This window comes from Dermacentor andersoni, chromosome 5 (assembly GCF_023375885.2).
Source record: "Dermacentor andersoni chromosome 5, qqDerAnde1_hic_scaffold, whole genome shotgun sequence".
NCBI lineage: Eukaryota > Metazoa > Arthropoda > Arachnida > Ixodida > Ixodidae > Dermacentor > Dermacentor andersoni.
In genome coordinates this window covers 105,276,218-105,288,729 of record NC_092818.1, presented here as the reverse complement: position 1 = coordinate 105,288,729, position 12,512 = coordinate 105,276,218, and positions in this window count along the sequence as shown.

Genomic DNA, 12,512 nt, shown 5'->3' with positions numbered 1-12,512 from the left:
TTACGAAAGGTCATGTAGGCGTAGTTCAAATCTAATTTTGATATTTACTGTCTTCTGCTATTATTTTTGCTATCTAGATACAGTAGCCATCTACTCTTTGAAACTCCGAAGCTATAAGTAGTAAAGGCAAGGCGCAGAAGACCAGGACTCGAGAAGAAGAACACAAACGACAGGACCGGCGCCGGTCCTGTCGCTTGTGTTCTTCTTCTCGAGTCCTGGTCTTCTGCGCCTTGCCTTTACTACTTCAAGCATGAACCAACTAGCCCAAGCAAGAGTTTTACCGAAGCTATGTGCGTATGCTTACGGTCTTCTATGTGCTTTCTCCTATATGCGGTACTTTCTCAGAATCTCATTTTATTCTATAATGTACCTTCCTTTGCTCGCGATAGAACTTCGCAAATGTCACTGATATTCGACTGAGTCTGGCGTTCTTCATGCTGCTAGTTTTACTTGCCCTGCGAAAAGATTTCCACTGAAGATGATGCCAAGCCCTCCTTTAAACTTACATAAATAAAAAACTACAAAGACGAAAACCTAGTGTCGTGATGTGGTGACCATCGCCGCCACCTCAGTTTGTGCTTGCCAGTGCAAATACAGCTTTATTATAACAGGGAAAAGAGCTATTTCACACGCTTATGCATAGACGCCAGCATAAATATTACTTTTTCATTTGGTGCAGCGCAGATCAGAAATTCCGGTTAATCTACCTGATTTTCTTCCATTTTCTGTTTCTCATTCGGTGCAAGTCAATAAAGACAAAACGGAGCATGCCACTCAATTCATATATGGAAAAATGATCGTTAAAATTACTTCGGCCCCATCGCTATGTAATTTTCTTATTAAGTAACATAAAAGGCTAAAGCGAATACTCTTAAAGTCAATCACATTGAAGCGTCATCCCAGTCTCTTCCCATATAGCAAAATTCGTTCCTGCCGTGCATCGTTTGATATTTATATGCGTGAACAAGAGTGGTGTATTTTTATTTCTTAGAAATGGCTTTAGGTGCAAGAAACAGGACACAGACAACAGAATAAGAGACCAAAAGGTGCATAATCGCAACTCATTTTTATTTTCCCGGATGCTTCACTTGTATATCCTCAGGCATGCGAACAGGAACATGCACAGGTGAGGTCACATGTGGTAGAAACCAAACCTAATCATATCATATCAGCCAGGAAACTAAACTCATTCTCGTGAAGAGACAATGACGAAACGCTGATACACCAGTCCCCAAACTTTCTAACATACATCGCCTCTGCTAGTTCCCGTGCCACGGTACCGTTACTTTTTCGTAATATGCATGTGCTTTCCAGCAAACCTTCACAAGTGCACACTTGGCAGTGATACCACAAGTGCGAGCCACTCCCATTTTTCTTCGATAGCGCATGCTCTCGCTGGCGATCACTTCTACAACGCGCACTTTGGCCGATGTATACCTTGCTGCAGTCTAAAGGAATCCTACACGCGGCACCAGCGGACCATTTTCTTCAGAGGCACTTTACGTGGTTCTTTACACACTTGGCCCTTTTTACGGAAGACAGGCGCGCACAAATGCGACGAAGTTTCCCAGGAGCCGGAAACACTACCGGTGCATCGTACCTAGAAGCAACATTCTCTAACGAATGAGCAACTTTGTGTATATACGGAATGACCACAGGACGCGTTTTCCGCTTCTTTTCGAGTTCTTCTGAAGCACTGTTAGGCTCACGCCGAAATTTCTTCAACAAAGCTTCACTCACCGAAACTAACAAAGAAGCAGGAAAGCCCGCAGGGTCAAGTCTAGACACCTGCCAATTAAAGCTTTTCTGAGACCTAGTTAGAGCTAACTGTAAGCTAGTAATGGCAATAGCAGTAGCAATAGCAATAGTAAAGGCAAACGAGCTATTGTCATTACGAGCGCACAGTTGGTTCTAAATAGCTCTTTCGCCCACGTCATTCAGAAAAGCTTTAATTAGTAGGCGTCTAGGCTTGGCTTGGCGGACTTCTTTGCTGCTTATACAGGAGCATCGTGGAAAATAAAAATCAGTTGCGAGTGTGCTCCTGTACGTGTCTTTTATTCTGTTGTCCGTGTTCTATTTTAGGGGTCTAAAACCATTACTAAAAGCCATGTACCAATTAACCCGGCAGCAGACGTTACTAAAAAGTTGTCTTTTTAAATTTAAATTGACTGCAGCAGTGTCAAAAACAGCCCAACTTAGAAGTCGGTCTTGCTGGATCTCAAATCCGCTTTACATTTTGCTTCAATGCTTCAGCCATTGCGGTAGATGGAGTGGCGCACGGACTGTGTGAGCACGCCTCCATTGTGCTAGCTGCGTCTATTTGTTCCCGAAAACTGCTTCTGTAAGGTACAAGAGAACGCACACAACACACTTATGCAATTCGTAACGATAACGTAATTTTTTGCATTTCACGCCGTCTTGAAAGTTGTGGTCCCGCACAGCGCTCAGAGGTAAACCAACTGGCCGACTGACAGCTGTGGTTCAGTGCACGCAAATCCCACCGGAGTGGAAAATAGGGTTTCCTACCCGCTCCCTCCCTAACTCGCTTTCCTTAGTTACCTAAGTTTCCTGCTTTCAGATGTGCTTTCTGCGTTTCCCAACATAGTCAAACAAAGTAAGTGGTACTTACAGCATAAATTACAAAAGGCTGTGGCTAAATATGCATACGCGCGACATCTCCCTCCAACTTTTTTAAAAGGTACGTTAGACAGATCCGGCAATGTTTTTTTAATAGAAATACGTCCGACGTCTCTCCTTATTTTTTTTCATGTTTCCCTTTAGGATACCTCGGTCGTACGCACGCTGAACAGCTAAATACGTGCTTTCGTCACGTTATCGCTCATTATGTGTATTGTAGTGCAACATGCCTGTTTTGGCGTAGGCCGGGCAGATCGGAGTGCGGATCATTGCCGTAAGTGCACATGCACGCTTCGCTACTGATCCACTAAAGATTAGTGGAAATCCGTTCGTGGCGCCGCATTTCACAGTTAAGATGTCGAAGTTGCGACTACAATCCACAAGTGAACGGAATCGTTAACTAAAGAAGACAGGGAAGCTCAACTCTCACAGTTGGCCCCACGGACGGTTTCGCGTTAAGTCGCGTCAGGTTTCCGTCCGTGAACAGGCGCGAGGGATCTTTGTTGCACCGCTGGCTTTATCGTCCAATCCCGTTCTTTCTTCACGCCTCTTCGCTAGACTAATCATACAGCAAGACATGCCTGTAATGGAAACTTCAAAATTTATAGCGCGAGTTACGGTGTCCCATAAGACGTCGGGGATTTGCATCAGCTTCAAAGCAGTTTCGGCCGGCTCAGTAGAATATGCACGCGTCTACTTTGATGTTGCTTCGTCTACTTAATATAGTGAATGCTGTATAGAAATGCTGCAGGGCGGGGGGGGGGGGGGGGGAGGGGGATTGCTGTGGGATTGAGAATACACGCAACTTCGATGGTAATAAGTGCCATCACGGCTGACCGTTGGCTTTTCTACCTAACATTTTATGAGGACCACCAGCTTGCCATTTCACTTTTACAGTTGTTATAGTAGCCACTGCGTCAAAAATGTGATTGCCGCAATATTTTTTCTAATTTTTGGCTTTAGACGGCCGATTACTGTGCGGTTTACATGCGTGTTACTCTAACCTCTTATTGTATAACGTATTTAACGCCCACTTGTAAATGCTTCTGTCCCTATAGAAGAACTATCCGTCCACCACGCTAGCCCGAATCGCCGCCGAAATGCGTTACATACCGTACTGCGCCCTATTGTTTGTGCTGGTTCCTAGATCACGCATGTGATGATAGGAAGGTATGCGTGTATGATAAGCAGCTCTGTACGTATGTTAACCACTGTATTCTGAAGGGAGTGCAAAGCTTCTCAGAATGCACTTGCAGAAGGGTGTTCTCTTGATAGATAAGCCATTCCGCTGATCTTTATGGCGACAAGCTGAATTGTTCACGTGTACGTCCGACGTATGTTTAGACACTTCACTTAAAGATAGACAAGTCGACAGCGACTAGTCGGCGTCGTTGCATTTCGAATTCCGCTCACATTTGTAACGGTGGTTCTATTCAAACTTAAAATGTACGGTTCTAACCACACCTTGCTCAGAAATTGGCCATAAATCTACCGATCTTCAGCCTCCCTTAACACTGCGTGTAAAGCGCGCTGTGGTGAGCTTCCTTCTTTTGGTGTTTTTCAATCTGTGCTGTGAATTTTGCTCTATTAGTGCCTGTTTGCGGTAACGCGTCTTTTATAATGTTATTCTACAGCGAAGCTATTGGCCTCTAGTTGGCAGAGATTTTTTGTGTCCGTGCGCGCTGCTCCTCACAAAACATGTGGGCCAATCCCGGAGACAGTGCAAGGAAGCGGAAAGTGCACAGTATGCTGCTCCTCCAAGAAGCATCACATGACGTCGTCAGGTGACATCATTTGACAAAGGTATCATCGCGTGAAGTCACGTTTAACGTGGTCACGTCAACAGACTACGTCACCGGGCGATATTGTCACGTGACGTAGTCATTATCGCGTAATGTAACGTTTGACCTGATGATGTGATCACGCGACCTTTGGCGTGAACGCGTCCTCACGTCAAGCGTCACGTAACGTGATAACGGCATCGTCACGTCACAATATCGCCCTATATCGGACATGAAAAATCCCAACTAACTAGGGCTAACAGCTTCCCTGTAGAATAAATTTGTAGAATACGTGTTACCGTAAAGAGGTATCACGGAATCATGGGTCAATCCCGGAGACAGTACAAAGAAGCGGGCAAGTGCATAGTGTCCTGTTTCTCCAAGCGGTATCACATGACGACGTCAGATGACATCATCACTTGATGATGACGTCATCACGTGCTGCCCCGTTTGACGTTATGACTTTATCACATGACTTCATCAGGCTATATCGTGATGTGACGATGCCGTTAAAACTTAACGTAACGTTTCCCATGATGGCATCACGCGACCTTCGGTGTGATGACGCAACCAAGTTTCGTCGTCACGTCAAGCGAGGAGTCACGACTTGTCACATGGGTTTTGGTACCATCGGATGTTAACACCTAATTTTTCAATCCATGGACTGCATAATGATTTCGTATTTATAAATAACCCCCTCAGCAGTTGTAGTGGCGGTTTTCCACAACTTAGCCTGACATTCATTTTCGCAGGGCCGGGTAGCAAGTGATGGTCTCATGGCTACTTCCTAAAAAATATTAATTGCCGCGTCAAGTATAGCCACATTGCTTGTTGAAACGCCGAGTGTGCGCAAAATTATTTATTATTGCTAAATGTTTCTTTGCGATTTCACGACTACTACAGTATTTGAGGAAAGTGGTCAAAGAATAATATCCTTTAGGAACACACGAAGTATGAAGGATGCTTCTCCTGTAGCATAGGCGAGAATGAGATGGGAAAGGATCCGTAAGCGCCTGGGGCGCGTATTGCAGTTAACTAATGATTGGCGGTCCACATAAACGGGGCCTTATAAATGGCTACACTTGCGGACACCTTTCTGTGGCTATGAAGGGAAACCTACGGAGGCAAAGCGCGCACAAGTGACAGCGCTTCTGAATAGAGTCCCGCGTTTTATTCCACGTAGGTTTAGGCTGGGGAAGAGAAAACGTAAGCACCTTATTAGCAACAGGAAAATAAAAGAGAACACACCAGTTAGTGTGAAGGTTTATATATTCTGCACCTTCTTTGTTCTGCGTTTGGGGAAACGCGAAACCGGCGCACGTGGAAGCTGCGTCGATTCAACGTCAGCCCCTCGGAACCAAAAGCACTGTCAAACGCCGCCGGTCAGCTTATCGCGGTAACACCTGTGCAGCAGCCATGCGCCCGTAGCTTTTCCTTCATAGCCACAGAAAGTTGTCCGCGAGTTCAGTGTCCTCCGTATATAAACCCCAACGTTTAAGCTGTGCGCGTGTGCATGAAACCCGTGTGCCCTTGAGCTGACTGAGCTTGGGAGAGAGCAGTGCATGAAAATTGATTGACCCCGCTTATCAACTAGGACAGGAGGCCATTCATGATAATAAAATTTAAAAACAAAAACTGCAATAGAATTACTTCTTGCAGTCCAAAGAGAGTCGTAAATGAGCTCATTTTCTTTTCCTCAACTTATGTCTTTAATATAGAACTTAATAGGAGTGTAAAAGGCAACGCAAAAGAGGTGGTCTCGCGAATGTATGAGAACCTTAAAAACCGTCTTGTTATAGACGCCAAAAAATCTTTCTTCGAGGAACAAGTGCTTCGAAAACACAAGGTCAGTTCAAGAGAATTGACTCATTTTTCACGGCGAACCTCCTGGGCCACGGTGCGAAGAACCTTTTAAAAGACAATTGGATCATTCATATCTATATACATTGCTTTTCCTGATCAACGGCGCGTATGAAGTAAGTCACCCTTCCCGAGAGCAGTAGCTTCCTGGAAAAAACGAACGTGCGATCACACGCTTTCCGTTTACAGGAACCCCTAAAAAAGATAAAATGACAGCGACGATGCCTTAATCTCGAAAGACTTAAAAGAGTATACTTGGCTATTTCGGTGCCTGAAACATAATCTCTTCGAATAAAAACCCTCGAAGCAAGATTCACCGTAGCGCTCACGATTCGGCCGGTCCTTGCAGCACAAATCTAAGAGCAGAAAAACGGATTTTCTATCTGAATGGTCGGTAACCACTGCGCATCGATTGAAGAACAACAAAGGCATGTCACGAAGAAAAAAAAATATGAGAAGACACCATTGTTTCCACCATCCCCCTGCACAGATCCGGTCACGTCCTGGACACTCCTTCTTATTAGCTGGATCAACCGAGCAAAGCACGGCATTGACCGCGTGCCTTTCTTGAGTGCTTTCCTTGCTCCTATTTTTCGCCCAGTTTCTCGTCTGCACTTTGTTCGAGCAGCGCAAAGCGATAAAACAAAAGCTTTTATCGCCATGGCGACACATGTCTCCTTACTTGCTGCTTTCGCGCTACTCGTCTATATTGCAAAAGCTAAATCTTTCCTTAAGGCCATGACTATCGGCTCTGAGTGAGCGGATAGTGTACTGTTTGCGAATGTAAAAACTACACTGGCTATACCATACATGCGGGCCTAATAGGCGGTAACATAAGCCCTTGCTCGCCTTGTCATAACTACCATCATCATCCCAGTTCTCTTTGGAACGAACACCCTACTTGCCTCACTCCTTCCACAGTCTGCAAGGATGCTACGGTTATAGTTTTCTGATAAAATAAGATACAGGACTTAATTTAATGGTGATCTCCAGCAGTAAGCCTGAAAGTGTGCATGGGAATCGCTGGGACATCCCTAAGGAATAAAGTCTGCACGACGGCACGTTTTATGTGAAGTAAGGCATAAGATGTTGACAACCGATGTCTCTTACGGCTTGCTTTATGGCGGTGTAGAAATCGTCCTGTCGACGTAAAGTAGCTGTATACATAAGGCAGACAAATAATGTTTTGCTGCACAACTTTAGTATGGCAGTAATAATCTTTCTTCTCTGCTCAAGCAAGGCCAGAGAAGTCAAGCGAACGTAACAGCCTCATAACGTTCATGTCGTCCGTTCAATAAAGCCTTGTTTTCTGAAATTCATGAAGCTCTGTAAACTGAAAAAGGCACCTATAGAAAAAGTAAAGATACTATATATATATCAGGTACACAGGGCTTCAACGCAATCTGGTTGTCGAAAACGTCCTGCAACGTGGATTTTGCGCGACGTCAACTTGAAAACGTCCCTGGTAAACAACGCATAACGGCTATGAACGTAAAGATGCACAACATACACGGCTTTCTGATAGAACACGACGATGTACTGCTACAATGACATGCTGAACTCTTCACGTGCATAACCAGGAATGTGGACGCCATTCGAAACGTGAAAACGAGATGGAAGCATTTCGAAGCAAAATGGAAAACGTGGAACGGATCACAATGACTAAACATGAAATTATGATGTCATAGCACTATAGCTGAGGAAACGAAAAATCCGCGTCAAACTACGACACCCTCACATATACGAAAGCAGGTTTATATTTTGAAAAATGCGCACAGTTCTACACACACAATTATGTAGATGTTCATCAAGTCATTCATCTGTGGAAACGCGCTGCATGTGAACGTAGATCAATGAATTGACCAACAAAATTGTCCGACAGCCGCACCCCATCAAAACACATCTGGCAAAGAAGCCCGATACTATAACTATCAAGCCACGGACGCTTGGCAGAGCAGGCGGAATAGACAATTCTTAAGGATATCGCTGCGTGGAAGAGATGTTTCGTAGTTGCCAGGACCCTGCTCCTTCTACCCAGCAGGAGTTTCCTTGCGTCTTGCGTCGCAGCCATTTCTCGCGGCCGGGTATAGTTTCAAAACCGCTCGAAGAGTTTTGTTAAGGCGAGAGCCTTAATTGGCTGATGGGTCGTAAAATACGATGTCCGGCGTTATCGAAATATGGACAGCCAGGCGTTATCGCACCTAAATTCCATGGCACCAAAATCGATGAGAGTGGAGCCCACTATACCTTTGCTGGGAGTCGAACGACAACCTTCGATGTTAATTAGGCGAAATTAAGACACAGTTAATTAGGATATAGTTACTTAAGGCACTCGTAACCACGACCTTCGGTGGGAGATAGCAAGTAATAGGAAGTAACGCATTCGACTAAGAATTTCAAGCGATTCAGAATGTCTCGTGAGTGCGCAGGCGTGCGCCTTCATCCTTTTTTAGCGTATGCTAAAATGGCTCAACTTTTGCTGCTGTTGTCCACATAATTCGTGGATCATAGCTGTATGGGATATTTGACAAGAAATGGATGGATTGTTCAAAATCTTAACTGCAAATAAGCTTTCGCGACAGCTACAGAGTAAGTGCATCTAAAGGTGAAATAACGTGTTAAAATGAAAGCAATAGGGGGTAGTAGGGAGAATAAATGATCACCTATTGAAAAGTACACACACACACACAAACAAAAAAAGCAAATACAACAAGGCATTCGGAAATTAATCAACTGTCGTCTAACTTAGGCTTAACGGGCAAGCTTTGATGTTTGTGAAGGAGCATAAATTTCTTGGAGCTATTCTTGACCGCCAACTTACATGGGCTTCACACATCCGCGCAATTGAAAAACAGACCAATGCAGTAATAAACGTACTTCGGCGACTCGCAGGCACAACGTGGGGGGGATCAGTCTCTTCGCTACTACAAGTTCATAACGCCCTCATAAAACAAAAAATTGCTTACTCGGCACCTATTCTCCATGGTTTATCGCAAACTTCTGAGGAACGTCTTCAACGTTTACTAGCAAGGGGGCTGCGAGTCTGTCTTGGGGTTCCGCAGGCTACCTCGAGTTCTTTAGTAATTGCTGAAGTTCGTCACCCCCCATTTCCAGTCGTACGAACGGTTGAAACATGCCGACATATTTATCGCATCTTAACCCAACACGAGAAGCATCCATTAAACCTCGCGCTCACCGAAAGAAACAAAAGCAAAATTCACGATATTGTTCCAGAACATAAAGCATTATTACCAAGATTTGAATTATGCAAAGTGGATGCTAGTTACCCTCCCTGGATGTTAACATACCCTAAAATAGAGTTATCGGTTGACGGGATTTTTTCTAAGAGAGACATGTTCATAGTAGCCGCACAGCAACTGGCACTCTACCAAATTTCCTCATTATATCCCCAGTACATCCACGTTTATACAGATGGTTCGTGTCATAAAAATTCCTCGATTTCAGCATTCGTCATTCCACATTTAGCGCTAGAGCAAAAATTATCCCGGGAGACATCTTCCAACATGGCAGAACTATTTGCAATCCTGTGTGCTTTGCGTTTCATAACTTCAGAAAAACATTCGCAAAAATGGCTTATCTTTAGCGATTCGCAAGCCGCTCTCACATTACTACAGAGCAATAAGAAAAATTCTTTGAACACTTCGATATTTTATGAGACGCTCAAAGAACTTACAAAAGCAAGCGCAATGAACCACGTAATTGCATTTCAGTGGATTCCTGGGCACTGCAATATTCCTGATAATACTGCAGCGGACGCAGCTGTGAATCGAGCGCACAATAACGCAGAGACAACCAATCTTCCTCTATTGCGTAGTGAAGTCCGTCTGCTTCTGAGACAGATTTCTTGTCGCCTCAGCAAAACTACCTGGTTTGATCAGCAAACTAAAAACTCGGAGTTATACTTAATAGACCCATGTATAAACTTATCAATGCCGGAAACTCTAAGAGACAACAGAAAATTTGAAACTTTGGTACACCGGCTGCGTCTTGGTACTGCATTTACGAGACACTTCTTGTACAGAATAAAACGTGTCTCTAGTGCGCAGTGTTCTTGTGGCCATCCAGACGAAGATGTGCATCATCTTCTTTTCGAGTGCTCGAAATACGATACACAAAGAACGGTACTGCAAGATAATTTGTTTATATTAGACAGACGACCATTCACTCTAAAAAAGATACTTGGCCCATGGCCAACTGCGGGCCTTCAAAAAAAAGCGCTTCTTGCTCTGAAAAAGTTTTTAGAGGAGTCCAACATTTTGGGAAAATATTAAGTATTGGATGATCCAAATACGCTAAATGAGTTACATAAACGTTGATCGTGGTACATAGTTGGTTTATGTGGTGATCGCAACTTTTACGCAATATGTATAATTCTGTCCTGTACTTGGAGTGTATTACAAGTGTTGTTGTGTGTTTTGGCTGTTCAAAACATCGGACTTCATATATGCGTACGTGGACTGAACTCATGCACAGAGCTTTGCGACTCATGTACTGTTGGACTGTATATTTTTTATTGATCCGGTGTTCTACTGAGTGTTATATTTAGTGTCGCTATGCTCCCCTTTTGCGCAAATTTGTTTCGTCAGGCAAGTGACAAGGAGTAGCCGGTGCCACCACATAAAGGCGCCAACCTCTCCTAACATTCACTCAATAAAAAAAAAAGGCATTCGGATAAACTCCATGAGAAATGCCTGAACTTCGGAGCAAACACCACTGTGGCTTTACATGGACGTTGTGAAGATACAGGGTGTCTTAACGAAGACGACGCAGGGAGGAGAGTGGAGAATAAAGAAGTCTGATACCATAGCCTAGCCCTACTGTGTATTATTACAAATTGGCGCAGCGGCATTTTTTCTGTGCGGACATTCAAGTCGAGATGTGGGTGGACTTCATCATTGGAGCAAGCTAACGCGGTGGCATACGAATCTTGGCTGCAACCCCTCAAGATGAAGAGAAACAAGCTCTTCCGGAAGCACTGACACATTTGTCTCCTATATAAGCACTACACCCAAGTTCACTTACAATGATTTAGTTGTGAAAAAAAAAGTTGAAGCTGAATATGAAACTTCAAGATTATGAGAAGTTTGTGCTGACTAAAATTCGAAACTGCGCGAAGCCTGCTACCATTGCTTCGTCTGACAGTGGCCTCAACCTGCTCACTAAATTTCTTGAAGTGCAACAGGAACAGAACCTACAGCAAAATGAATTAGTGCGTTTGCTTGTAAACGTGACTGAAAGTGGAATGAACAGGCCAAGTCTCAAATACGTGAAGACAGACATGTTTGATAGAGATTCCAGTATTGCCAAGTCCTGGCGAATATTTTAGTAATATAAATGCAATGAGAACTACTGGCACAGTGATGAAGATAAAGTGAAAAACATGCGACCATTCCTATCAGGAATAGCGAAGAGTTGGTACGAATTGCGTGTCAACGCTCACAGCAACAAGCCATACACGGAGTGGAAGGATAACTTTCTCGGCTCCTTTGGAGAGAACAAGGTATTATTATGGGATGAAGCTATCACATACAAGTACAGGTCTGGGTCTGCACTCAGCTATCTTTATGTTAAAAGGACGCTACTCCAACTCGCTGACACAGCCTTGCACGAGACGTTTGTGGTTCCGCTTATGATTCATGGTTTGAGTCCGGATCTTCAGAAGCAAATACACGTGAAAGGGCCCAAAACGGTTGAAAAACTTCTGCAGGGAATGCGAAACCTCTACCTACAAGAGTCGGCACCCCAGCGGCAGCCCGTGATGCCTGGTGCAAGGTTCCCAACTGCCACACGAGCTGATGAAAGACGCCCGCTTGCAAGCTGGAAGTCTACCGCTTCTCCTGTGTCCTTTCTGACTGACCAAGCAGGCTCAAGTCAACGCGAAGAGTCAGATGCTGTGAAAAAAAAAACTAAATAAAGAAGGCCTCGGCTTCCGCCTGAAGACACCAAGAGAAGCTGTTTATTTCTCGCATGCAAACCTCTTGTATGTATCTGTTTTTGTTGATGGAAAGGAAAGGAGCGCCTTAGTTGACAGTGGAGCAAGCATCACAATTATAAATGCCTGTACTGTTGAGACAGAAAGTACAACAGGTACGGACTGTGGAAGTATATGGATACGACGGAAGACGAGATATTCATCATAAATGGACATGTTTAACCATATCCTGTCTCGGCAACAGTGTTTCTACGCAGGCGCTAGTGCTCGACGGAGTACCC